The 27,177-nt window shown below is 44.6% G+C and overlaps 2 non-coding genes across 2 annotated transcripts; one reads left to right on the top strand and one right to left on the bottom strand.

Moving 5' to 3' along the window:
• Positions 1-13,092: 13,092 nt before the first annotated feature.
• trnal-uag (transfer RNA leucine (anticodon UAG)) lies at positions 13,093-13,174 on the bottom strand. Its single transcript has one exon. It is a non-coding gene; the product is annotated as a tRNA-Leu (tRNA).
• Positions 13,175-20,473: 7,299 nt separating this feature from the next.
• On the top strand, positions 20,474-20,545 carry trnam-cau (transfer RNA methionine (anticodon CAU)). Its single transcript has one exon. It is a non-coding gene; the product is annotated as a tRNA-Met (tRNA).
• Positions 20,546-27,177: the final 6,632 nt, after the last annotated feature.

The raw sequence follows: 27,177 nt of genomic DNA, 5'->3' as shown, positions 1-27,177 counted from the left end.
GAAAGGACGGAGAAGGGTCGGACCAGGTCTACTGCTAGGTGACCACTCACTATCGTCTGCCACACTGCCCCTCATGGTGGGGAGTGTAGCGCCATCCTGCCACAGTTGGTTTGCCAGTGTGTTTACATCAGGATTTCTAGTTGAGAGTGTTTGCTCATCTCTTCCAGAAGCTTCTTCTAGAGTTGAGCCTGGATGATCCTGACACATCACTGACACACACACACACACACTCCCAGTCACTAACCCATATTGTCATCACTTAAACACCACTGGAGTATTGAAAGAGATTCCACATGTTGGTCAACCAGAGAAGCTCCAACTGGTGAAGGTCATCCAACCCTGCATGAAGGTCAACCTCCATCATCTGCTGCTCATTTGCAGGGACTTAGCTCCAATGGTAGAGTGCTAGCTTAGCATGTGAGAGGTAGAGGGATCCATGCCCTCCTTCTCAGAATACTTCAGCTTGTTCTGTTGATCAGAGGAGCTGCTGGGTGATGAATGCTGATGTTAGAATATGAACGACTAAAAATGTTCATCTCCAGTTTAAAGTTAATATTAAATTTAAAGTAGAAAACTCTTCCCTCTTCAATCCTGTCACTCAGTGTTGTAAACTGTTTCTAACAAATTCTACTGTTCAACAGTTCAAGTGTTTCTAATGAAGCTGAATGTTCTCCTCTACTTTCCTCAGTTGTGTTTCTTTCATGTCCTCCTGACATCAAAGACAGAATTCTAGGTACAAATAAAGACACTATCAAAGCCTCCTGATGACATCATCATCAATTCTGTCTTTGATCTGTGTCTGTCCAGCCTGTCCTGAGTGGATCCAACAGTTTCCCATGGGTGACTCTGTCATGGTCTCTCTCCTGCTGTCTCCAACTCTCAGAGTGCTTCTACTGGTTTCTCTCCATCGTCCTTGTTGCTAGGCAGAGCACTGGTGAGGACTGAGGCCAGTGATGTCATCACCTCCAGCTGAGACCTGCCAGGTGGTCCTGCTTCATTCAACTCTGCTGCCTCTGCCACTGCCCTGACTGGTGAGGCTGACAGCAGGTTCTCTCTCATCTAAACTCTCTACAATGGAGGCTGAAATCCTTGTGATTGGTGGTTCAATCATCAGGTCTGTTGAACTCCCAGGTGCCATCACCTGCTGTCTTCCTGGTGCCAAAGTTATGGACATTATTGAACGTCTCCAGGACTCATCGATCTCCACCCCTCCTGCAGGTTTTCCCTGTCTCTGTGTGGGTTCTCTCTGGTTCTCCAGCTTCCTCCCACAGTCCAAAGACATCAAGAGGGTAGTGGTTACCTGAACACTCTAAATGACTGTGAGTGTGAATGGTTGTCTGTCTGTGTGTGTTGGTCCTGGGATGGACTGGCGACCCATCAAGGGTGAACCCCCTCCTCACCTGATGTCAGCTGTGATAGGCTCCACCCCCACGAACCATTGCAGACAATCAGTATAGAAATGGAAATTTAGCTGCTATGTTGAATCACTAAAACCTTCTGAAGTCTACTTTTGCTTCAGTGGTAAAGTAGAATGTTATTAACTCTCTCAATGGTTTGAATTCTGATTTCCACCTCTTTTTATCAGATCCACATTTCAAAATAACCAGGTTTATTTGGCTCCTTTCTTTTAGCAGAGGATGGTTTTGATCCATCAACCTCTGGTTCTGGTCCCAGCTCTCTTCCTCTGCTCCTCTCTGCTCTACCATCTATTGAACAGGTCTTGATTTAGGAGAGCAGGACTGAGACAAGAACAGGAATGTGAGTGTTGAAGGTTCACAATTTGGCTCTGAAGCCTCAGCAGGTAAAGATTCATCTCTTATTTCAGAGGTGATTTGAAGAATCCATTGTTGCTGAACTGTTGATGCTTCAGTTTCTGGACGTTCACCGGTGGAATGTTTGTGGGTCAGAGGTGAAAAGAGGACAAGTGCACCTGTTATGTGTGATGGGGCACCAGCATGGAGGAAGTTGTCTTACATTTCCAGCTAAACAGCAGGAAACTTCAAGTAAAGAATTAAAATGATTTAATTCAGTGTTTAACTCCCAGGCCTCTGGAATAAAACCCAAGGAACAACTGACCACCTCACCATGACTTCACACTGATAACCAGGAGGTAACCTGGTAGTCAGAGCAGCGGTGCTCAGGTCTGTGGACTCAGAGGAGGGTTCTTCTTCTGGTCCTGGGTTTGAAGACATCAGCAGCCTTGTTGGAGTCAACTGGGATGTTCCTCTCAACAGACAGCAGCATTAAATCAGAGAGCCTGTCTGCTCCATGGCTCCTCCTGAGCTGGTCCTGGATCAGCTTCAGTTTGGAGAGTCACTGTTACACTGGAGCAGAGGTCACTGGCAGTGCTGCATATACTGGGAGGAGCCTGTGGCTCTGGGTACACTGTGCCCATGTTGTTGGCTTGAAGGCAGCTCAGCGTTACTGCACATTGTTGAGTGACAAAAACAGCCAACGCCTCCAGCACAGAGAGGAGAGACCTGCCACACCTCTCCAGAGACATGATGGCAGTGGTGGGATTTGAACCCACGCCTCCTCAGAGACTGGAGCCTTAATCCAACACCTTAGACCACTCAGCCACACTACCTCACTGAACTGTTTAGTGAGTTGGTCTGCTAAACGCATGTTGAAGAAGAAGTAACAATGATTTCAAACTTATTCTGAAGGGGGACCCCTTCCCTCCCGTGGTCTCAGGAAGTGACGACAGCACCGCTAGAAGAAGCCAGGAAAGAAATGGAAAAAGGACTCAATTTAAACAGAGCCTTTCTACCTCAGCAGCCATGCTAGCAAACCCCCTTTTGTCTGGTTTGGACAGACAGACAGACAGACAAACAGACAGACAGACTACTTTATTAATCCCTTTTGGACGTTCCACGAGGGAAATTGCACTCTCCTCAACATACATTCACAGCACTGTTACAATAGATTAGACTAAAAATAGCAAAGAAGAGAAAACAAAGACTACATATATATCTATATATCTATATCTATATCTATCTCTAGATATATATATATATATGTATATATATGCGCAAATATATCTCTATCTCTAGATATATATATATATGTATATATATGCGCATATATATATCTATATCTATATATCTATATATATGCATATATATGCGCATATATATATGCATATATATGCATACATATGCATATATATATGCATATATACACGTGCCTGTGCCTGTGTGTACCTGGATGGTTATGTATATTTGCATAGTGACAGGAATAATCATAATATTAACTGTTCTTAATTGTTATTATAACAATAATAATACTAATAACACTAATAATGATGATGATATCATATAATAATGGTGATGATGATATAATATAATAAAAATATAATAGTTATAATAATAATAATACTAACAATAATAATAATAATAATAATAATAATAATAATAATAATAATAATGTACAGTCTCTTATATTGCACGAGTGTCCAGTTGTTATTGGGTTAAGCTAATGGTGCTCAGCCCTCTCCTACAGTCCTTCTGTTGGCCCTCCCCTCCTCCAGTGAGGAGTTTAACAGTTTAATGGCTCGGGGGATGAAGGAGGTCTTCAGTCTGGTTGTTGTTTGGTGACTGTGGATGAACACACAGGAGAAGTTGAGCATGAATCTGTGTTCCTGTTCACTTGAATACATGCAGGAGTGTGAGGTGGAAATACTACTGTTTATTTTTGTTCTGATTTCAGAACTGTTGACACAACGGTGTCAGATTAAAGCATCTCCACCTTCCAGATGCTGGTCTCCTTCTGGGGTCCTGACTGACCTCCATCTTGTGTTCTGGATCCACCTGAACCCAGCAGCTCCAGATCCCTTCACTCCTTACAGGGATAGAAAATGGCTGCTGGATGGAAGTCCCCCAACTGTGGCTGTTCTGAAACTCTTCTCCTCAGTCACTCCTGAGTTGACACTGAGATGGAAACTCTGGACCAAGTCAGATCAGCTGTTCTGAACCTGATACTCAATCAGCTGTGAGTACGTTCACCTTGAGTGTCACACGTGTACAACCATGACAAAATGACATCATCAATGGAGCCCTGATACCACGAATCACCATGACAACAACAAACAAAATAACAAGTTATTTCACTTCAATTCACTGAAACAAGACCTTCATATATTTATGATGACATCACCAATATGAGCCTTCCCAGTCTGTCAGGGGGTAGAATTCAGTCAGCACCAATGACATCAGAGTCAGAGTTTAGAGATCAAAGACAGACATTAAAGTCTCTCTGATAAAACAAAAATATAGTGTAGTACACTGGAAAAGAATATTGCAGTATATTAAATATGATGTTTCCATGGAGGGGCAGTTTGACTTTTTATTCTTGGATGCATTTATATTTTAGAATCAGAAAGGCAGTGACAGTGACATCATCAAGACAAAACCTGGTGTTACAAAGGTGAGGGGAACAATTTTAACAGTCAATCCAAAATTTAGGCCTGAAGTTTGAAAATAATATTAGCTAGCTAGCAACATTAGCTAGTTAACGTTAGCAAGCTGGTGATATTTAGCACCACCAACTAGTTAAACAAGGTCAACAGCTGTAATGATGATGGTCACATGATTTAACCTTCCTCCTGTGTGACCTGTTGGAGGTTTTAAATGCAGCAAAGAACCACATCAATTTGTTTATTGTATCAAGGATTTTTGACTTTGTCAGGAACCTCTAGTTCAACAAAATAAAACCAACAAATGTTTTTCACTGAATGACCAAATAGTGAGGGTCTGTCTGGACCAGTTATCAAAATAAGATGATAAAGCAACAATCAGAGCCAAACCTGAAGTCAGAAGTGCACTGTCAGCAACCCTGCCAGCAGCTCCTCTCCCAGTCATGGGAGCTTCAGGGACTCTCATCAGCCTCGTTCTCCCATCGACCTGCACAACACCACAACAAACAAAGACCATCCTTGATGTGTCTGCATAGACTGCATTTGTGTTGTGGACCCACATCCACCAAGAGTGCAACAGCGTCCTCCTCAGCAGCCCTGCCTCAACACCAACCAGAACAGCCACAGCCACAACCCCACTCAGGATCTGGTTCCAGAAGAAAGAGGGTCAGGACTGCCCAAGCAGTCAGGACAGCAGGACAAATGGATTGTGCTTCAACTGCAGGAAACATCTCTGCAGAGATCACACAGAAGTGTCACACATGCATCTAAACACACAATCAATCAATATTTCCATGGATAAGGAAGCCTAACAAGGTCACCAAGAGATGGAAACAACTTGGAGGATAGAAAATTGTTTTAGTTTATTTGACAGCTGATTGAAGACGTGGGTCAAAACTGACCGTTACCATAGAGATGGGAACAGAAAGCTGACACAAGAGGAAGGTTCCAGCTCTGAAAAAGGAGTTTGATCAAAATCTTGAACTGACAGTAGAAATATCCTTTTGTATGTTGACCTTTGTTGACAGAAGTCACTTTAGCTTGGCAGTGAAAAGAATGGCTGCTAGCTTGACAAAGAACTGCACAAACCAGGTTCAAGCTGGACTTTGGACCCTGGTATCTGCAACGACTCCATCAACTCCTAATCTAGCAGCTCTGCTGGGTCCAACTATTTTACAGAACATTTGACAGACCTGTGGAGCAGTGAGGACACACAAGAGTTGATCACATGATCCACTGAAGCGCCATTTTACCTGCCACTGAGGTCACCAACATGAGCTGGAGTTGGGACTCTTGAACTGAACCTGGTATCACAGCGACACCTACTGCTGCAAAATGGAACAGCAACATTGAACCCAAGTACAGGATTGGAGGGAGACTGATGGTCGCTGTTTGGGTTTTTGAAGAACAAGGAGGGCGTGGCTTCAAGTTGGATTCTCAGAGACTATTTCCCCAACCTCTACATTGGAATCTACACTGTCATCCAGTCATGTGACTGAAGTCATCCAGTCATGTCAGTGATGTCACTCTGCAGGACTGTCATTGCCGTCACATTATAGAAAAGAATCCAGACTCCACTTTTATGAGGCAGTTTTGGTCTTTAAACACTTGACAGTTCCAGGAGATTTAGTCTGGCTCAAGATCTTCAGATCAACCCAGGACAGAAGGCTATGACTCCATTGGATTGTATAGTTGGAGCATTCAGAGATCTGGTGGATCTCAGTAGGAGCTGTATTTATCCACTGAATGATCCTGGTCAATGTGATCCTGCTCCTTCATCTCTAAGGCTGACAGAGCAGGAGGACCTGACTGAGAAGAAAGCTGCCCTTGAGCAGCTTCAGTCTCTGTGTGACAACACACATGCAGAAAACCAGAACTTGAGGGAACAAGTTTCTACTCTTGAACGTGAGAATAAAAGAGCAATCCAGGAGCTCCAGAACCTCACTGCTGTGGTGGCCAACCTCAAAACGGTCCAGGACAAGAACCAGACTCAGATAGAAGATCTGAACGCAACAGTCCACAGTCTTCAGCGTGAGGGGAGGAAGGTTGATGGAGAGAACAATGAGCTCAGAAAAGAGCTGACCCAGGTTCAGTCTCTGAGGGAGAGAGAACAGGTGGAGATGAAATGTCTTGAGGAAGACCTGACTGAGAAGAAAAGTGCACTTGATCAGCTTCAGTCTCTGTGTGACAAGAGATGGACAGAAAACCAGAATTTGTGGGGACAGGTTTCTAGTCTTGGACAAGAGAAGATTATTGCATATCAGCTGGTAGAGAACATGTCTGCCATGGTGGGCAACCTTGAATCTGTGAGGGAGGAGAACCAGACTCAGATCAGAGACCTGAACACACAAGTCCACAATCTTCAGCTTGAGGTGAAGATGGTTTACAAGGAGAAGTGTGACCTCAAGTGTGAGCTCAACTCCATCCAGGCAGAGAAGAACAAAAGGAGAGAAGAACTCACTGAGAAGAAGGCGACTCTTGAACAGCTGAGGTCCCAGAGTGAGGAGAGAGAGGCAGAAAATGGATGTTTGAGGAGACGATGCAGTAGACGAGTTTCTACTGCATCTCAGGAGACAGAGACCTTCACTGCAGAGTTGGCCCACCTCGAATCAAGGAAGGACCAGGACCCCACAAAGAGTGAGAGTCTGAACGGTGAAGTTCAGAGTCTTCTATGTGCAGTGAGAACAAAAAAGAAGAAAAGGAACAGTGCTCAGTGGGAAATCCTGGGAAATCTTCATGATTTAAAAAGCTGTTTGAAAGAGGAAAATCATAACCTTCAAGTGAAGGTCCAGCAAACTTCTGAAGAGCAAGCAGACTCTCCCCTACGTCCAGCCAGAGAAGAGCAAGCAGACTCTCCCCTACGTCCAGTCAGAGAAGAGCAAGCAGACTCTCCCCTACGTCCAGCCAGGGAAGAGCAAACAGACTCTCTCCTACGTCCAGCCAGAGAAGAGCAAGCAGACTCTCCCCTACGTCCAGCCAGAGAAGAGCAAGCAGACTCTCCCCTACGTCCAGCCAGAGAAGAGCAAGCAGACTCTCCCCTACGTCCAGCCAGAGAAGAGCAAGCAGACTCTCCCCTACGTCCAGCCAGAGAAGAGCAAGCAGACGCTCTCATATGTTCTTCTGCAGAGGAGCGATGGGATTCTGCTGCATGTCCTGCAACTGAAAAGCAGAATGATGGGGGCACCCTGGAGACTGGACCTGCTCCGGGTCAAACCAGAGGTCTACTGAGCCGTGAGACATCTGGTGTAGAAGATGCTCTGTTCATGTTCATAGTTTCTTCTTTGTGTGCTTTTCCTCAACTTTGTTTTCTTTGTTTGTTATATATGATGATACCTTGATCACCACAGCAGTTGATCCCAGCTTGATTAGCTGAGTGCTTTGCAGTCTAAAGCACTTTAGTGATACCTGTGGGGTCCCTTATCCTCACTGACCACAGGGATTCAGCCTCAGTGAAGGAGAGTGAACCTTCCAGGTTGCAGCTCCTAGACTCTGGAACGCTCTCCCACTGGACATGAGGACGCTGGGGACGCCTTCAGAAAGAAGCTAAAGACCCATTTGTTTAGTAATATTATTGTTCATGATGGAATCGTCCCTCTGTACCTGCCCACACAGGTCAAGAGGTCAACTGATTCCCTGTTTAAAACAGCTCTTCATCACATGGATGTGCATCCCAACAGTCAGAGCTCACAGACGCTCCTATTCCCTCCAGTGTGAGGCACTACGAGTGACTGATGAGGGTCAGGGGGGTCAGGCTAGTCCAGATAGTGGGTCTGTATGAGGATGTTAGGGAGGGATAAGGTAGTGACAGAGTTCAGGCTGTAGTTATGCTCCAACAGTTGAGACAGGGCAGGACAAAAAAGACCTCCTGATGGCGTTAGGAGTGATTCTTACAAGAACCAATCAATAAAAGTGGGTGGTGACCTGCTCATGTGACGCTTGTGTTGATGATTACTGGGTCTCCTCCATGCTCATTTATCATGAATGAATCCCTCTGAGTAAAACACCTGATGACTCCTGAGTTGGTTCACAAAATGTGTGAATGTGTGTGTGTGTGTGCGTGTGTGTGTGTGTGTGTGTGTGTTCCAACTGGAAGGAAACTGAATAATAACCAGACTAACTTTTGTCATGGACCAAGTCTGGTTGACTCACTAAATTCATAACTCAAGTGATTATTTAATTAATAAACAGAACATTTGTCTCAAGTCATGATCAAATTAATGTAAAATCTGAGCAACGAGGGTTTAAAAATGTTCCAATGAGCCAAACCAATGTTGACAGTTAAAAGAAGCCAATGTGGGAGGATTCTTTCTGTCTCAGCAGTAAAGACCAATCCCACAGCTCACGTGAAGCATCAGGTCCTCTGTGAGAGGTGGGAATCCAACCAGGGACCTTTAGAATCCACACCAATCTTCCCTGACCTCATAGAAACTGGAACCTTTCAACAAATAAATTCTAATTCAACTCAGCAGCAACTCTAGAACAGTTGCTAACTTGCTAATTCCTATTAGCTCCAGATCAGACAATGCAGGCTCACCTTCACGCTTGGTTGTACGACCACCACCAGTTGAAGCTTCTCTGGTTCAACAAACTCTAGGGACTCAAGACACAAGTCAGCACCGGTGCAGGTCCAGATCCAGATGTTAGCTGAGGGGGACAATGGCTTAAGGGAGCTCCAGGTAGCTGGTTTGAACTGGTCCCTCATCTCTGTGAGTAGAAACCATCTGAGGTGGAGGGGAAAGATCTGCTTTGACCTCCTGATCTCCCAGTAAAGCCAGTATAGATGTTGAGCTTGGAGGAGTTGATGGCCTCCTTCATCTTCTTGTTGGAGATGTTTGCTAAACTCAGCACCACCACAGATCAGAGGAAAGTCCACTTGTCAGCTGGACACTGGAGTTTCTAGTGACCTGCAGGATCTTAGTTGTGGTGGCAGCAGGCCTGTTCCAAGAGCTTTGCTCACATTCCTGATCAGGCTTCATAATGGTTCTGGACCACTGAGTGATAGAAGCTGATCCTGGGGGTGGACTGTCTTTAGGGGGCTGAGGTGTGTGGTGGTCTTGGTGGACCCTCTGCATCTCAAGCTGAGACAACAGAGTCCTGTGTTCTTGAGTCATTGTGTATAGTCTCTGTTGTTTGAGCGCTCAGTGTGGTCCCTGAAAGTCTAGTGGCTAGGATTCGGCGCTCTCACCACCGCGGCCCGGGTTTGATTCCCGGTCAGGGAATGAGTTATTTAGAGGTTGAGGGAGAGGTGATCAGGTGGTCCACATGATGGTGGAGGTGATGAACTGTGAATCCATCATGGCTCCACTCTCACCCCCATTGTAGTGTTCTTGGTTCACTCTGCCATGGCCCCATGTTGAAGGGTGACTGTCTCATTCAGGTTCAACCCTTTGTTAGACTCTATTAAGTCACTGACTCCAGCAAGGACAAACTCTGTAATCCTCCTGAGTAGCTTTGGTTCCTTGCAGCAAAGAAAGTCCATTCACTGATGTAGGAACTGGAAAACTTAGAGCTCCATTCCTTCCTCCATTGAGCAGAACAAACAGAGAGCAGAGAGCAGTTCCTCCTACAGTTCTCAGAAAGTCTGAGGGCACCAAAGAAAGGAGAGAAATGCAATCAATGTTGAATTCATTTACATTTCTTATATCTGATCAAAGCTTAACTTAACTTAATAAGCTTAATAAGCTGCCATCAACCTTGATGATCAACTCCTTCACTGTGTAGTTCAAAGTCCCTGGTTTGATTTGTTTCAGGACTTCAGAAGCTCCAATCCTCTCAAAGTTCTAGTGAGAGTGGAAGAGATTATAAATGACAGAAGCAGGGCCCTCACTCAGAACTGAACCAGCTCAGTTGGGAGAGCGTTAGACTGAAGATCTAAAGGTCCCTGGTCCGATCCCAGGTTTCAGCAGAGGAGCAGCATTGACTTTACTTTCCAGTGGAGGAACTGCAGACATGAAGGAAACTAACATCTTGTCCTGTGCATTCTTACGACATTCAGGACATTTTTGGAGCCTCTTGTTGGATTTTGCCACAGAGAATCAGAGCCAGTCAAAAGCATGGTGGACTTTAACATGGAGGACTGAACAAGTCAAGACAGCATCAGTTTGACCTTCACAGGTGTTTCTTTTCCTGTCTCAATGCTGTAGAAAGAACCTGAGCAGCTCAGATGGTAGAGCATCAGACTTTTAATGTGAGGGTCCAGGGTTCAAGTCCCTGTTCAGGTGCTGTGGAGGTTCCAGTGTTTGACAACATGGTACTGGATGAAGTTTAGTGTTGAACAAACTGTCAACATTAAAAGTAGAAGTGTTCTTGTCTTGCCACTGTGAGACAGTCGCTAGAAAACTGACCAACAATAATTTCATGTGGCATGCAATTAACAAAAGACCACAAATGACACTGGTCAAGTCAGTTTTATTTCTATTGAACCAAATCACAACAAAGTTCTCTCATGACTCTTTACTAGTAGAGCAGGTCTAGAACCAAACTCCTTCAATGAACCTCCACCCAACAATTCTCCATCAGCAGCACATCCTGCAACAGTGGTGATGAAAACCTTCCTTTTAACAGACAGGAACATCGAGCAGATCCAGGGTCAGTGGGGACGGCCTTCTGCTTTGACCGGTTGGAGGGAAAGAGAGCAGGAGAGCGGGGCAGAGACAAAGACAGATAATGGAGGAAGACAGATATGCAGAAGGAAAGAGAGGGACAGAGATAAAGAGAGAGATTAGTGAAGAGACTGATGGACAGACGGTGAGCAGGTGGAGCTACGGGTGGCAGTTTGAGCCTCTTCAGGTCTGCAGCCTCCTCCAGCAGCACCCACATCTGGGATGAGGGGAGCCTGAAGGCTCTGGAGAAGGAGACGAGTTAGTAATACATATGAGTATGATTTATGTATGACACATATAGGAGGACAGAAAGGAGGAGAGAGAAGCCCAGTGCACCATGGGAGATCCCCCAGTAGCCTAAGCCTATAGCAGCATATCTAAGGGCCAGCCTAAGCAGCCCAACTATAAGCCTGATCAAAAAGGAAGGTCTTTCGTCTGCTCTTATAGGTCAAGAGGGTGTCTGCATCCTGGACTGAAACTGTGAGACGGTTCCACAGGAGGGGAGCCTGATAGCTGAAGGCTCTGGCTCCCAGTCTACTGTTAGAACTCTAGGAACCACCAGTAACCCCGCATCCTGGGAGTGAAGGGTTCTAGCTGGATAATAGGGGACTAGGAGCTCTGTCAGGTATGAAGGAGCCTGACTGTTAAGGACTTTGATGGTAGAAGGAGAATTTTGAATTCTCTTCTAAATTTGACAGGGAGCCATGCAGAGAGGCCAGTACAGGAGAGACATGGTCTCTTCTACTAGTTCTAGTCAGGCAGCAGCGTTCTGGACCAGCTGGAGAGTCTTGAGGGACCTACTGGTGCAGCCTGATAGGAGGGAATTGCAGTAATCCAGCCTGGAAGTGACAAAGGCATGGACAAGTTTTTCTGCATCTTTTTGAGACAGGATGTGTCTGATCTCAGCAATGTTTCACAAATGAAAGAAAGCAGTCCTAGAAATTTGCTGAATGTGGGCATGAAAGGACAGATCCTGATCAAAGAGAACTCCTAGGTTCCTTAGGGTGGTGCTGGGGGCCAACGTCATACCTTCCAGGGTACCTGTCTCATTAGATAAACTTGTAAAGTGTCATGAGATAACTTCTGTTGGGATTTGGCACAAAATAAATAAAATTGACTTGACTTGATAGAATTAAATTTAAAGTAGAAAACTCTTCCCTCTTCAATCCTGTCACTCAGTGTTGTAAACTGTTTCAAACAAATTCTACTGTTCAACAGTTCAAGTGTTTCTAATGAAGCTGAATGTTCTCCTCTACTTTCCTCAATTGGGTTTCTTTCATGTCCTCCTGAGATCAAAGACAGAATTCTAGCTACTGTCAAAGCCCTGATGACATCATCAGGAATTCTGACTTTGATCTGGAGACACTTGCTTTAATCTGAATTTGATCCGGCTAATGTTTTAGTTTAGGTTGCATGATACCGACCACCTCATTTCTCCTGATGGACTGGTGACCTGTCCAGGGTGAACCCTGCCTCTTGAACAATGTCACCTGGGATCGCCCCCCCCCCCCCCGTGACCCTTAAAGGATAAGAATAGAAAGTGGATGGATGACTTCTCTAGGAACGTCCTGCTCACATTGGTCTGTCTTCATTTTGACTCCTCCCACTGCCACAATGACCAGCCTTTATACTCTTGGTGACTGGGGCCCTGGTTGCTGCAGGCCTCAACACCAGCCTGTGGTTGTGAGCAGGGCAGAACAGAACTGACAGTATCTCCCATGCAGGACCTGGGTCAGCGCCTGGTGCCAGCTGGGGCACCGCTTTAACCTGGACCCCTGGAAGATCTTCTCCAGGAACTGGTCTTTTTCAATCGAAACAGCGTGAAACGTCAAGTAAAGAAATGGGATTATTTAATTCACAATGAGGCCTCTGTCATAAAACAAAGGAACAACTGACTACCTCACCATGACTTCACTCTGATAACAAGGAGGTAACCTGGTAGTCAGAGCAGTGATGCTCAGGTCTGTGGACTCAGGAGAGGGTTCTTCTTTTGGTCACAGGTTTGAAGATACCAGTGGAAGAGAGAGGAAAGGCTATGAGAAACCTGCCACACCTCTCCAGTGACTTGGGACATGATGGCAGTGGTGGGATTTGAACCCACGCCTCCTCAGAGACTGGAGCCTAAATCCAGCGCCTGAGACCACTCGGCCACACTACCTCACTGAGCTGTTTTCTGAGTTGGTCTGCTAAAGGCGTGTTGAAGAGGAAGTAACATCATGATATAAAACTTATTCTGAAGGGGGACCCCTTTCCTCCACGGTCACAGGAAGTGACAACAGCACCGCTAGAAGCAGGAAAGAAATGGTAAAAGGACTCAGTTTGTACAGAGCCTTTCTACCTCAGCAGCACTCAAGGAGCTGAACAATGTCCTCTCATTCACACACACTCACACACTGATGCTGAAGGCTGCAATGCAAGGAGCCAACCTACTCATCAGAAGTATTTAGGGGTTCAGTCTCTTACTCAAGGACACTTTGACATGGTCACCAGGGGTAGTGAGGATGGAACTGGACCCTGGTATCTGCAACGACTCCATCAACTCCTAATCTAGCAGCTCTGCTGGGTCCAACTATTTTCCAGAACATTTGACAGACCTGTGGAGCAGTGAGGACACACATGAGTTGATCACATGATCCACTGAAGCACCATTTTACCTGCCACTGAGGTCACCAACATGAGCTGGAGTTGGGACTCTTGAACTGAACCTGGTATCACAGGGACACCTACTGCTGCAAAATGGAACAGCAACATTGAACCAAGTACAGGATTGGACGGAGACTGACGGTCTCTGTTTGGGTTTTTGAAGAACAAGGAGGGAGTGGCTTCAAGCTGGATTCTCAGAGACTATTTCCCCAACCTCTACATTGGCATCTACACTGTCATCCAGTCACGTGACTGAAGTCATCCAGTCATGTGACTGAAGTCATCCTGTCACGTGACTGAAGTCATCCTGTCATGTCAGTGATGTCACTTGGCAGGACTGTCATTGCCGTCTCATTCTAGAAAAGAATCCAGACTCCACCTGTGGCTCCATGTTAACTGATGGACCTCTGGTTGGAGGCTGGACGATGATGTTTGGACTTGAAGGAAAACTCCTTGTCCAAATTCCATTGTGTTCAAATTTAAAGTCCCACAATAAGAAGTAGCTGAATCTGACAGGTGGAGGTTTGGAACTACAAGATGGTGATGTTTTCTTGACTTGATGCTCTGACTGTCAGGGTGGATGACAGCTTCTTCTGCTGCTGCATCTGAGTGGCTATGATTGCAGGTTTTACCTCCCAAGGTTGTTTGGTTCCAGGGGACATTTTAGAATTCCAGTCCCCAACTTTGGCTGTTCTGAAACTCTTCTCCTGAATCACTCCTGAGCTGCAGCAAGAACAAATACCAGTGCCAACCAGATCAACTTAATGGCTGTTTTTGTAGTGATTTGGTTCTAAACAAATACAACTGACTTGACCTGATTTGGTGCCTCATGAGGAGAAAATTTGGGCACAAATGTTGGACAAGAGTGTTTTTGGAGGGGTGTTTTTTTGTTGTTGTTGCAGTGTTGTAAGTCACTGTACCTGCAGCTAAAAGATTGAACTTTCTCCAAATGTCCTCAAGATGGTTTCCAATGACATCAGTTGTCACAAGAGGAAGTCTGCATTTAAACACACTCAAGTGTGCCCAGCTATTCTTATGAGAACATTCGATCAACTTCATTCTATGTGCAGCCTAACCTTAATCTTAATCTTAATCTTAACCAACTGAATCTTAATCTTTATTTGAAACTAAACTCAATCCAGACCTTCACTCTGAAATTCATGCAAGAACTCACAAACTGCATTGCGCTGCATCAGGGCCAGTCTTTGGTCCCCATGAGGACGAGGACTCCTGATCAGTGTTGATGATGGAAATGGTCTCCAACACCATAAAACAAGAAATACACACACGTGTAAACACACACAGTGACCCCGCATGTCGTTTCTGTCCAATTTAAATTTTCATTCATTACCCAGAACCTCTCAAAAGCCCTGAAGAAAAATTGAATATTTGGAGTTTGAAAGCCATAAATCACATCCATATCATCTCGTCCATCTCAGTCTGACCTCATCTTTGTTTGTTGTTTTTTAAAGAGGGACAAATTGGTACTTGGTTAAAAAAGCACTCTGGGAAAATGATCCTGCTTTCAGGGAGGTCTTTGGTGAGTTTGCTAACAATGCAGAGAACCATGACGGTACCAAGCACAAGGCTGCTGCCCTCTGCATCACAGCTACACTTTGGAGTCTGTTTGAACTGAATGTGAAGGGTCTGACATCATCACACCAGTACGACAACAAGAGACCGTGAACCAAAGAAAACCTTCACTGATGAGTCCATGGATCTCATTGATCTGTGCCATTTCCTGATCTTCAGGTTCTGTCTTTGATTTCTTTCTTTGATGTCTAAATTCTGTGCTTTGGTGTCTTTCGTCAGTCTTTGAATTTCGGTTAATAATAAAAAAGAAGTCCCAGCATATTTCTGCAGACCATAGATAGGGATTTTACCAGCTACACCATAGCAACCCTCTTGCTGTCTGCTGCTGTGCCATTGAAAAGTAAGACAGCCTGGAAAAGAGAAAAGGCTCATATTGGTGATGTCATCATAAATATATGAAGGTCTTGTTTCAAAGTAACTTGTTATTTTGTTCTTGGTTGTCATGGTGACTCGTGGTATCAGGGCTCCATTGATGATGTCATTTTGTGGTGGTTGTGTACGTGTGACACTCAAGGTGAACACACTCACAGTTGATTGGACCAACTCAGATCAGCTGTTCTGAACCTGATACTCAGAGTTTCCATCTCAGTGTCAACTCAGGAGTGACTGAGGAGAAGAGTTTCAGAACAGCCACAGTTGGGGGACTTCCATCCAGCAGCCATTTTCTATCCCTGTAAGGAGTGAAGGGATCTGGAGCTGCTGGGTTCAGGTGGATCCAGAACACAAGATGGAGGTCAGTCAGGACCCCAGAAGGAGACCAGCATCTGGAAGGTGGAGATGCTTTAATCTGACACCGTTGTGTCAACAGTTCTGAAATCAGAACAAAAATAAACAGTAGTATTTCCACCTCACACTCCTGCATGTATTCAAGTGAACAGGAACACAGATTCATGCTCAACTTCTCCTGTGTGTTCATCCACAGTCACCAAACAACAACCAGACTGAAGACCTCCTTCATCCCCCGAGCCATTAAACTGTTAAACTCCTCACTGGAGGGGGGGAGGGCCAACAGAAGGACTGTTGGAGAGGGCTGAGCACCATTAGCTTGCCCCAATAACAACCGGACACTCGTGCAATATAAGAGACTGTACATTATTATTATTATTATTATTATTATTATTTTAATTATTATTATTATTATTATTATTATTATTATTGTTTTTATTATTATTATTATTATCATCATCATTATTTTATTATTTTTTATTATGAGCATTTATTATTTATGAGATTAATGTTTGTAATGAACAATGTTTGTAATGTTTGTTCATAATGTCTGTTTGCTCATAATAATTATCATGAGCATTTATTATTTTTTATTATTATTATTATATAATTCTTGTTACTACTGCTATTATTATTTTATTATAACTATTATATGTTTTATATTATATCATCATCATTATTATATTATATCATCATCATTAGTATTGTTATAATAACAATTAAGAACAATTAATATTATGATTATTCCTGTCACTATGCATATATACATAACCATACAGGTACACACAGGCACCCGCACACATATATATATATATATATATATATATATATATATATATATATATATATATATATATATATATATATATGTATGTATATATATGTATGTATATATATATGCATATATATGTATGTATGTATGTGTATATATATGTATATATATATGCATATATATATGTATGTATGTATATATAAATGTATGTATGTATGTATGTATGTATGTATGTATGTATGTATATATATATATATATATATATATATATATATATATATATATATATATATATAGTCTTTGTTTTTTCTTCTTTGCTATTTTTAGTCTAATCTATGGTAACAGTGCTGTGAATGTATGTTGAGGAGAGTGCAATTTCCCTCGCGGAACGTCCAAAAGGGATTAATAAAGTAGTCTGTCTGTCTGTCCAAACCAGACAAAAGGAGGTTTGCTAGCATGGTATGCTGAGATAGAAAGGCTCTGTTTAAATTGAGTCCTTTTACCATTTCTTTCCTGGCTTCTTCAAGCGGTGCTGTCGTCACTTCCTGTGACCACGGGAGGGAAGGGGTCACCCTTCAGAATAAGTTTGAAATCATTGTTCCTTCTTGTTCAACATGCCTTTAGCAGACCAACTCACTGACCTGCTCAGTGAGGTAGTGTGGCTCAGCGGTCTAAGGTGCTGGATTAAGGCTCCAGTCTCTGAGGAGGCGTGGGTTCAAATCCCACCACTGCCATCATGTCTCTGGAGAGGTGTGGCAGGTATCTCCTCTCTGTGCTGGAGGTGTTGGCTGCTTTTATCACTCTGGGTAGAAAATGTCCTGAAAGAAAACCTTCACTGATGAGTCCATGGATCTCATTGATCTGTGCCATTTCCTGATCTTCAGGTTCTGTCTTTGATTTCTTTCTTTGATCTCTAAATTCTGTGCTGTGGTTTCCTTGGTCAGTCTTTGAATTCTGGTTCGTAATAAAAAAGAAGTCCCAGCATATTTCTGCAGACCATTGATAGGGATTTTACCAACTGCACCATAGCAACCCTCTTGCTGTCTGCTGCTGTGCCATTGAAAAGTAAGACAGCCTGGCAGTCTACACACAGAGATGAGGGGTCGGTTCAGAAGAGCGAGCAGGAGTCTGGGCAAGTCTTTTCATTCAGTCCCTGGTTCAAACAATTGTCTCCACCAACTTAAACATGCGTCTGGACCTGCACAGGTTCCAATCCCTGTCTTGGTCCCAAGGGTTTGTTGAACCAGAGAAGCTTCAAGTGGTGACGCTCATCCAACCCTGCATGAAGGTCAACCTCCATCATCTGCTGCTCATTAGCAGGGACTTAGCTCCAATGGTAGCATGCTAGCTTAGCATGTGAGAGGTAGAGGGATCCATGCCCTCCTTCTCAGAATACTTTAGCTTGTTCTGTTGATCAGAGGAGCTGCTGGGTGATGAATGCTGATGTTTGTCCACTGGTGTGATAAAGTGTCCCCTTGTTACTGAGATGAGGATGAACACCTGCTCAGTTCAAAGCTGCAATCAAACCAGGGACTTTGAACCACACAGTGAAGGAGTTTGTCATCAAGATTTACGGCAGCTTTGAAACTTCCCACCATCTCCTGAATGTGGAGCAACTTGTCCTGCCAAAACTGTCCCCTCTTCCATTTTTAATAACACCTGTCCTGACTGGCAATCACGCTGGGCTGCAGCAGTGAAAGCGCTGAATGCAGCCAGGATACACAATGACTCAGGATACACAGGAATCTGTTGACTCAGCTGGAGAAGCAGAGGGTCCACCAAGACCACCAGACACCTTCATTCTTGATTCTTGATTTCAAGGGCAGCCCCTTGAGATGCACCATCTCATTTTGGAGGGGGTCCTGACAAATAATGACCAACAATACAACAATAATAAAAGTAGATTCTATTTTCAACACAAGGACACACACATCATACACCCAGGTACAGGCCAACAATGTTCCCCAAAGCCCCCCCCCCCCCCACCATCCAGTATTCTACAAAGTATGATCAGAGATCTCACTGCAGAAAAGGAGTGGGCCTGTGTTCACATACTCATACATTTAAACACCCATCTAAATAAATACTGCTTCCATGCACCATTAAAGTACACAATGCATATTCATACACAAATATCCACATATTTACAGTACAGAGAACAAACAAGAACAAGTAGAGAGTGAATCCTGGAGAGAAAAGGGGAGGTGCATCAGAAACAAGAGCAGATGTTTGAAAATGCTTGATGATTTGAAGATGAAAAGGAAGAGAGAGACCCAAGTGAGGAGGAAAGGTTGTTCCAATCTGATGGAGCTTTAAATACAACCGGTCAAAGCAGAAGGCTGTCCCCACTGATCCTGGATCTGCTCGACCTTCCTGCCTGTTAAAAGGAAGGTGTTCATCACCACTGTTGCAGGATGTGCTGCTGGTGGAGAATTGTTGGGTGTAGATTCATTGAAGCAGTTTGGTGCTGGACCTGCTCTACTAGTAAAGAGTCATGAGAGAACTTTTGTTGTGATTTGGTTCTAACAAATAAAAATGACTTGACTTGATTTGGTGCCTCATGAGGAGAAAATTTGGGCACAAAAGTTGGACAAGAGTGTTTGTGGAGGTTGTGGATCAAAGTTCTATTGATATACAACACAGAAAATAAAACAATGTGAAGCAGGCTAATGAACAATAAATCAAATATAAAAATGCTTTATCTTAAGATCTAGAATATCTTGTGAATATCTGGAGCTTCATTCCAGCAGCAGACCTCCTCAGGTGATGACTTCATATTTGACATGTTTACCATTCAATGAGACTCATTGTCAGTCCATTGAAATCTACTGGTGTTCCTGGTGAGTTGATTTAACAACATGAGCTGACAGAATCTACGTTCAGGTAGGAACCACCACATCCAGGGGTCTGGACCTTTGAGCAGGCAGAGCCATCAAAGTAGCAGACTAAGCTAGCAGACGTTAGCATTGAGAAGAAACTGATACCTGAGCCTACTTTTGGGTCTGGTCAAGTGATGACACAATAATATGACATCATTGTCAGACTGACGCCTGCTCAACACTGACCAAACACTGCCCTATTGCATTGTGGGAAATTTCTGCTTGGCTTGTGTCCATCACTACACACAAAGAAATTTATCTCATGCTGCCGTGACCCGGATTCGAACCGGGGTTGCTGCGGCCACAACACAGAGTACTAACCACTATACGATCAGAGCCTCCTCAACAGCAGCTTGAGCTTCTATGTCTTTGTCTCATTGAGTGTTGCGGCGAAAAGCTGTTGAACAGCTGATGCGCGACTGCGGCGGCCCCTGATGCAGGAGACGGGCCAGGACCCGTTCAGAAGGTGGTGGATATTATTCTTGGTGTTTTTAGGGCATGTTCCCACCCATCTTCACGTGGGTGACAAAAATTGATTTTTTGTAAAGATTTCGGCGCGAGTTCGGCCTGTCAAATTCTGATCGGGGCCAGTTTGGTTGTGTTGTCTGCAGCGTCTGGCGCGCTCAGCGGGAGCGAGTCCGATCATTATAAAGGTGGGTCAAACAATTTAGGTTGAGACGAAGGACGGCACGGGCAGAGCAGACGCAGGTCTTCATTCCACCAACAGAGCTGTAGAGCATGGATCATGTCAAGGACTAAATGAGGGGAAAGAGAGCAGGAGAGCAGGGCAGAGACAAAGACAGAGAATGCTCTCCTAAAACAAGGACTGTTCAGTCAATGGTAGAGCAGAGTGGCGCAGAGGAAGCGTGCTGGGCCCATAACCCAGAGGTCGATGGATCGAAACCATCCTCTGCTAGAAGAAGAAAAATAAAATGAACCAGTGTCTTTTGAAATGTGTGTCTGTTAAAAAGAGGTTCATAAGGATTTTGTCTTCCTCCACAATTACCAATGATTGTGAGAGTAAACAACAGTCCACTTTCTGACTGAAGCAAAAGTAGACTTCAAAAGGTTCTTCTGATTCAACATAGCAGCTAAATTTCCATTTCCATTTCCTGAACAGGACAGGTTAAAAAAAAGGGAATGTCATGACTTCCTCTGTATGTTAGAATATGAACGACTAAAAATGTTCATGCCCAGTTTAAAGTTAGAATTAAACTGAAAATACCCAAATCTCCCCTCTTCAATCCTGTCACTCAGTGTTGTAAACTGTTTCAAACAAATTCTACTGTTCAACAGTTCAAGTGTTTCCAGTGAAGCTGAATGTTCTCCTTTGCTTTCCTCAATTGGGTTTCTTTCATGTCCTCCTGAGATCAAAGACAGAATTCTAGGTACAAATAAATACACTATCAAAGCCCCCTGATGACATCATCATCAATTCTGACTTTGATCTGGAGGCTCTTGCTTTAATCTTGGCTTTGATCTGACTAATGTTTCCTGACAGGTTGCTGTTTGCACTCCAGAGCAACCAGTAGTTGATCCTATCAGACCAGTCTGATGAACAAAGCTTTTCATTATCAGTGGAATCACTGGGAAAAGAAACTCCTCCTGTCAGATGAAGGCTTCACTGTGTTGAGGAGGGTTTGTTCAGATGATTCTAGAAGAATAAATCAAAACCTCATCATTGAACATGAACATTAATCACTGATGACTGTTTTAACTGAACCTACTGGATACTGTGGTGCCTGGTGAGGAGACAACTTGGGTACAAAGTTGCAGAAGAGGGTTTTTGGAGAGGAGATTTAGATGAGATGGTTTCCAAATCAAATCGGTTGTCACAAGGGAAAGTCTGCATGGAAACACACACACACACACACACACACACACACATACACACACACACACAGAGTCCTACTGACTAACCCATGTTTTTCTTCACTTAAACCACCACTGGAGTATTGAAAGAGATTGCATGAGACACCATCAACTTACATTAAAAACCCCTGACTGCCATTTATCCCCTCCTGGCTGCAGGAAATTAGACAGACCAGCCCCTAGAGCGGGGCTGCACGGTGGTGCAGTGGTCAGCACTGTGCCCTCACAGCAAGAAGGTCCCGGCTCGGGCGTGGGATCTTTCTGTGTGGAGTTTGCATGTTCTCCCCAGGCCTGTGTGGGTTCTCTCCAGGTACTCCGGCTTCCTCCCACTGTCCAAAGACATGCAATTAGGGGACTAGGCTGATTGATACTCTAAATTGACCGTAGATGTGAGTGTGAATGGTTGTTCGTCTCTGTATGTTGGCCCTGCGATGGACTGGCGACCTGTCCAGGGTGAACACCGCCTCTCGCCCGTAGATGCTGGGATAGGCTCCAGCCCCCCCCCCCCGTGACCCTTACTAGTAAGGAATAAGAGGAAGATGACGATGGATGGCCCATAGAGTGGAGGTGAGACCACAACCATGCTCTACAATCAATATTTACATCAAACCAGCACCATCTCAACAACTTAACCTGACTAAATATATACATGATTCCAGACTACTACACCAACTCAATAATACATCCACATGCATCATCATTCAATGAACCTCGCCTGTGATTGTACCCCCTCCCCCATCTGGGAGCAAAGGTTTGCACCTACAGCTCTTAAGGAGCTTCCTTGGGCCACTCTCCCCTTTTGGCTCCACCCCCTTTAAGGAAACCACCAGGAAGAGGTGAGGACTGATGTGACGACTGAAACTGCCACATTTACATGAGACAAACTAGATCAACACTCAATACCAGGCCTTGCACAGTGATTACCACTGACTGACACTGGGGTCTTCATTTTCCACAGGCAGGATGGCTGGTCCCCCTGTGCTTCCCAGGTCCCTCCCTGGCACACATGGCATAGAAAATGTTTCACATGTTTGCTGATTCAATAAACCTGACCATTAACATGTGTGTGTGCCTCTAATTTACATAAACTGTTCATACCAAGACAAATGCTACCTTCAATTAATCATTCATGTCATGGAACCCTTGGTCTCCATTACATTGGTCAACCAGAGAAGCTTCAACTGGTGACGCTCATTCAACCATGCATGAAGGTCAAGCTGCATTATCTTCTGTTCTCCTTAACAGGGGAATTAGCTCAAATGGTAGAGCGCTCGCTTAGCATGTGAGAGGTAGAGGGATCGATGCCCTCCTTCTCCAGAATACTTTAACTTGTTCTGTTGATCAGAGGAGCTGCTGGGTGACGAATGCTGATGTTTGTCCACTGGTGTGATAAAGTGTCCCCTGTTACTGAGATGTGAATGAACACCTGCTCAGGTCAAAGCTGCAATGAAATCAAGTCATCACCCTGGAAAGCACCAAATAACAAAAGTTACACTTTACAAGTAGAACAGGTCCAGTTCCACACTCCTTAAATGAATTTACACCCAACAATTTTTCATGAGCAAGCACATCCTAGCTTAGGCCCAACTTTTCTTGGCGCTCTCCCAGATGCATGGGAGCTGCTGGGGAAGCGCTAGTTGGGCCTAAGCTAGGAGCTAAGCTAAGTTGGTCTGCACCAGCTAGTGAGGGTTGGCTAGCTCTCGCAGCTTTTGGTGCAGAGCCGCTGAAGTTCCAATTCAACATCGCATAGACTCACCTCCAACACAACAAGAAAACTACATTTAACACACTTATCAGTATCACTAAAGGAGGCAGAGGAGGAACAAAACATGTGGCACTCTGAGCAGGAGAGAGGAGAACAAGAGGGAGAAGCCATCGTTAGCTTAGCGTGTTTACAAGGCAGAAAGACTGTTGCTACCAGAATGATGGTCTTTTAAACTTCAGCCAAATAAAGCAGTTAGGTATTAATTTTTGGTGGGTAATTAGTCAACGAAATAAGGAATTAGCAGGGAGGATCACACTTTAGCTAGCACAATGAAGCAAGGCTCTACGTTCAGCAACACAGAAAAAGGAGTTGAGGTCACACGCTTCCTGCAACCAGGGTCAAAAATCCAGGACGGACGAAGGGGAGGACAACAAAGACAAAGACACAAGAAACAGAGATAATAACCATAAACTCCATAACAACCATAACACATATTGCCCACACACACACACACACACACACACACACACACACACACACATTTTGTGAAACAACTCAGGAGTCATCAGGTGTTTTACTCAGAGGGATTCATTCATGATAAATGAGCATGGAGGAGACCCAGTAATCATCAACACAAGCGTCACATGAGCAGGTCACCACCCACTTTTATTGATTGGTTCTTGTAAGAGTCACTCCTAACGCCATCAGGAGGTCATTTTTTGTCCTGCCCTGTCTCAACTGTTGGAGCACAACTACAGCCTGAACTCTGCCACTACCTTATCCCTCCCTAATAACCTCATACAGACCCACTATCTGGACTAGCCTGACCCCCCTGACCCTCATCAGTCACTCCTAGTGCCTCACACTGGAGGGATTAGCAGCATCGGTGAACTCTGACTGTTGGGATGCACATCCATGTGATGAAGAGCTGTTTTAAACAGGGAATCATTTGACCTCTTGACATGTGTGGGCAGGTACAGAGGGACGATTCCATCATGAACAACAATATTAATAAACAAACGGGTCTTTAGCTTCTTTCTAAAGGTGTCCACAGCGTCCTCATGTCCAGTGGGAGAGCGTTCCAGAGTCTAGGAGCTGCAACCTGGAAGGTTCACTCTCCTTCACTGAGGCTGAATCCCTGTGGTCAGTGAGGATAAGGGACCCCACAGGTGTCACTAAAGTGCTTTAGACTGCAAAGCACTCAGCTAATCAAGCTGGGATCAACTGCTGTGGTGATCAAGGTATCATCATATATAACAAACAAAGAAAACAAAGTTGAGGAAAGGCACACAAAGAAAGAACTATGAACATGAACAGAGCATCTTCTACACCAGATGTCACACGGCTCAGTAGACCTCTGGTTTGACCCCTAGCAGGTCCAGTCTCCAGGGTGCCCCCATCATTCTGCTCTTCAGTCACAGGACATGCAGCAGAATCCCGTAGCTCCTCTGCAGAAGAACATATGAGAGCGTCTGCTTGCTCTCCTCTGGCTGGACGTCGGGGAGAGTCTGTTTGCTCTTCTCTGGCTGGACGTAGGGGAGAGTCTGCTTGCTCTTCTCTGGCTGGACGTAGGGGAGAGTCTGTTTGCTCTCCTCTGGCTGGATGTAGGGGAGAGTCTGCTTGCTCTTCTCTGGCTGGACGTAGGGGAGAGTCTGCTTGCTCTTCTCTGGCTGGACGTAGGGGAGAGTCTGTTTGCTCTTCAGAAGTTTGCTGGACCTTCACTTGAAGGTCATGATTTTCCTCTTTCAAACAGCTTTTTAAATCATGAAGATTTCCCAGGATTTCCCACTGAGCACTGCTCCTTTTCTTCTTTTGTGTTCTCACTGCACTTAGAAGACTCTGAACTTCACCGTTCAGACTGCCAGTCTTTGTGGGGTCCTGGTCCTTCCTTGATTCGAGGTGGGCCAACTCTGCAGTGAAGGTCTCTGTCTCCTGAGATGCAGTAGAAACTCGTCTCCTTCAACATCCATTTTCTGCCTCTCTCTCCTCACTCTGGAACCTCAGCTGTTCAAGAGTCGTCTTCTTCTCAGTGAGTTCTTCTCTCATTTTGTTCTTCTCTGCCTGGATGGAGTTGAGCTCACACTTGAGGTCACACTTCTCCTTGTAAACCATCTTCACCTCAAGCTGAAGATTGTGGACTTGTGTGTTCAGGTCTCTGATCTGAGCCTGGTTCTCCTCCCTCACAGATTCAAGGTTGCCCACCATGGCAGACATGTTCTCTACCAGCTGATATGCAATGATCTTCTCTTGTCCAAGACTAGAAACCTGTCCCCACAAATTCTGGTTTTCTGTCCATCTCTTGTCACACAGAGACTGAAGCTGATCAAGTGCACTTTTCTTCTCAGTCAGGTCTTCCTCAAGACATTTCATCTCCACCTGTTCACTCTCCCTCAGAGACTGAACCTGGGTCAGCTCTTTTCTGAGCTCATTGTTCTCTCCATCAACCTTCCTCCCCTCACACTGAAGACTGTGGACTGTTGCGTTCAGGTCTTCTATCTGAGTCTGGTTCTTGTCCTGGACCGTTTTGAGGTTGGCCACCACAGCAGTGAGGTTCTGGAGCTCCTGGATTGCTCTTTTATTCTCATGTTCAAGAGTAGAAACTTGTTCCCTCAAATTCAGGTTTTCTGCATGTGTGTTGTCACACAGAGACTGAAGCTGCTCAAGTGCAGCTTTCTTCTCAGTCAGGTCCTCCTGCTCTGTCAGCCTGAGAGATGGAGGAGCAGGATCACATTGACCAGGATCATTCAGTGGATAAATCCAGCTCCTACTGAGATCCACCAGATCTCTGAATGCTCCAACTACACAATCCAATGGAGTCATAGCCTTCTGTCCTGGGTTGATCTGAAGATCTTGAGCCAGACTAAATCTCCTGGAACTGTCAAGTGTTTAAAGACCAAAACTGCCCCAGAAATGTGGAGTCTGGATTCTTTTCTAGAATGTGATGGCAGTGACAGTCCTGCAGAGTGACATCACTGACATGACTGGATGACTTCAGTCACATGACTGGATGACAGTGTAGATGCCAATGTAGAGGTTGGGGAAATAGTCTCTGAGAATCCAGCTTGAAGCCACGCCCTCCTTGTCCTTCTAAAACCCAAACAGAGACCATCAGTCTCCCTCCAATCCTGTACTTGGTTCAGTGTTGCTGTTCCATTTTGCAGCAGTAGGGGTCGCTGTGATACCAGGTTCAGTTCAAGATTCCCAACTCCAGCTCATGTTGGTGACCTCAGTGGCAGGTAAAATGGCGCTTCAGTGGATCATGTGATCAACTCATGTGTGTCCTCACTGCTCCACAGGTCTGTCAAATGTTCTGTAAAATAGTTGGACCCAGCAGAGCTGCTAGATTAGGAGTTGATGGAGTCGTTGCAGATACCAGGGTCCAAAGTCCAGCTTGAACCTGGTTTGTGCAGCTCTTTGTCAAGCTAGCAGCCATTCTTTTCACTGCCAAGCTAAAGTGACTTCTGTCAACAAAGGTCAACATACAAAAGGATATTTCTACTGTCAGTTCAAGATTTTGATCAAACTCCTTTTTCAGAGCTGGAACCTTCCTCTTGTGTCAGCTTTCTGTTCCCATCTCTATGGTAACGGTCAGTTTTGACCCACGTCTTCAATCAGCTGTCAAATAAACTAAAACAATTTTCTATCCTCCAAGTTGTTTCCATCTCTTGGTGACCTTGTTAGGCTTCCTTATCATGGAAATATTGGTTTGAATATTTAGTTGTGGGCCTCTGGACCTTTTTTTAGTCACTAAACCCTGGATTTATTTTTTCAGCAACAGAACTTTAATACAAACACAAAATGAAAAGCAGAACAAGCCAGAACCCAAAATATGGATTTGCAAGGTCAAGCAAACCAAACCATCAGAAACCAACTACAAATTGTTTGAGTCATGACAAAGTCCAGGACCCACTTTTCACCCTACAATGTAAACCAATGGGAGGCTGTCTCCTCAGACACACATAGCCTCAAAC

The sequence above is a fragment of the Aulostomus chinensis genome, chromosome 1 (genome assembly GCF_037954235.1).
Source record: "Aulostomus chinensis isolate RoL2024-O1b breed Wild chromosome 1, RoL_Achi_v1.0, whole genome shotgun sequence".
Lineage (NCBI taxonomy): Eukaryota > Metazoa > Chordata > Actinopteri > Syngnathiformes > Aulostomidae > Aulostomus > Aulostomus chinensis.
This window is presented reverse-complemented; position numbering and strand designations above follow the sequence as displayed.